The sequence below is a fragment of the Myotis brandtii genome, unplaced genomic scaffold (assembly GCF_000412655.1).
Source record: "Myotis brandtii unplaced genomic scaffold, ASM41265v1 scaffold187, whole genome shotgun sequence".
NCBI classification, from domain to species: Eukaryota; Metazoa; Chordata; class Mammalia; order Chiroptera; family Vespertilionidae; genus Myotis; species Myotis brandtii.
In genome coordinates, this window is record NW_005356944.1 from 223171 (window position 1) to 224944 (window position 1774).

Here is a 1774-nt window from a genome sequence, read left to right on the forward strand (position 1 = left end):
GCAGCCCACTGGCAGGCTGTGTGGCCCAGGGCACTGCCCTCCCCCTCTCTGGGCCCAGTTGGTAATCTGGACTGGCCCACACTCCCACCCAGGGCTGTGCAGGGGCTGACAGGAGGTGACGGAGGTGACAATCGGTGCTGGCGCGGCCTCAGCACTGCGGCTGCGTGAGAACAGGGCTGAGGGGTGAGGCAGGCACATCTGTGAGTGGAGCTGGGGGAGGTCAGCAAGGGGACCCAGGCTTCCTGGCACCCACCCTGGGGAACCTGACTCCCTGGGCAAAGCAGGGCCTGGGAAGGGAGGGTCAGCAAGACCTTGGCTGAGGTAGATGCGAGGAGGTGAGGGGGGTCCCTGGACCCATGAGGGGGCAGTTTCCAGATCCGGGAGCCCAGGCTGTTTTTCCGGAAGCCAGGAAGGGGACCGCCCCTCGCCCTCACCTGGGCAACTGTGGGCGCCCTCTGGCGGTGACAGTGTGAACCCAGGGGTCCCGCCTCAGCCTGGGCTCAGGGTGCTGAGCCCGGCATTCTCCCAGGGCCGGTGCATGGGATCCAGGTCCCCTGGGCCATTTGGAGTTACTGAGCTTTAGATCCAAGTTCCCGCAAACTTCCCTGGTCCAGAACCACCTAGAACCTGCCAGAATAAAGTCAGGTGGAGTACAAGCCCCCAGTGAAGTGGCAGAGGAGACAGAAACAGCAGGAAGAATGCAGGCATAGAGCCGGCCAAGATCTCAGACCTTGTTTCTCGCTTGCTGTGTGGCCTGAGGTGAGTGACTTGGCCTCTCTGAACTTCAGTCCCTCCATCTCTCAAAGGGAACAATAATTCCGACCTCATCTGATTGTTGGGAGGATCCAGCATCGTCGTAGCTGGAATGTGGTTAGAGCCTCAGGGATACTGGTCTCCTTCTGAAGCAGGGGTCCCCACTGAGCACCCCAGCGGGGCTGGAAGCCCCTTTCCTGTTGTGCGAGGCAGCCAGGCTCTGTGGGCCAGCGCAGGCCATGGCCACCTGGGGCGCTCGGGGCTGACCTTCGGAGCTAATAGCTCTTCCTCTGTGACATCCGACACTTGACATCCTCCCTTCAGATGTGTCCCCTCCTCCAGATTCCTGCCTCCAGTTTGCTCTCTCCATCCAAGGACGCGTAGCTGGATACCAGTCCTTAGACGCTGCTCTGCTCACGCCCCACTCCTGCTCAGTGACGCTCCATGGTTCCCCGTGGCCTTCGGGCAGCGTGGCCTTCTCCTCTCCCAGGTCGGCCCTCAAGGGCTTTCCAGCCTGTTTCCAATCCAGCCAAACAGGTGTGCTCGCCATCTGCTGAGTCCCGCCTGGTGCCCCGGAAGGCCCCATCCTCTTGCCAACCCTGGCCTGACCCACCTACTTGCATCCCCCACGCCCAGCCTGGCCCTGGGACTGCTGGCTCCTCAGACAAGCCTTGCCCTGACGGGGCACATCCAGGGCCCCTGGGCTGGCACGGAGCATCCTTCCTGCTCCCCTCAGCTCCTCCTGCACCCCACCCCCACCCACCCGCTGCATGGCTCTTAGCACATGACCTTGCCTCCCACTTCCAGAGAGAATTGAGGCCATCTGGCCGGAAGCCCTCCCAGGCCTGCCCCACACCCAGCACCCGCTCCTCCCCTCTCACCTCCAGGTATAGTTGTGCCTCCCGCCTCCAAGGCCAGCCTAGTTCCCAGGCTCCACACGCCACACACACACACACACACACTCCACCCCCCCCACACACACTCCACACACTCACACACACACACTCCACCCCCCCACACA

The 1774-nt window shown here is 62.8% G+C and overlaps 1 long non-coding RNA gene across 1 annotated transcript in view; it reads left to right on the forward strand.

Moving 5' to 3' along the window:
- LOC106725758 overlaps window positions 1–1705 on the forward strand; it is a 6837-nt gene extending 5132 nt beyond the window's left edge. The window contains exons 3-4 of the long non-coding RNA XR_001361697.1: window positions 615–759; window positions 1078–1705. This is a non-coding gene — a long non-coding RNA (uncharacterized LOC106725758). The remainder of the gene's footprint in view (window positions 1–614; window positions 760–1077) is intronic.
- Window positions 1706–1774: the final 69 nt, after the last annotated feature.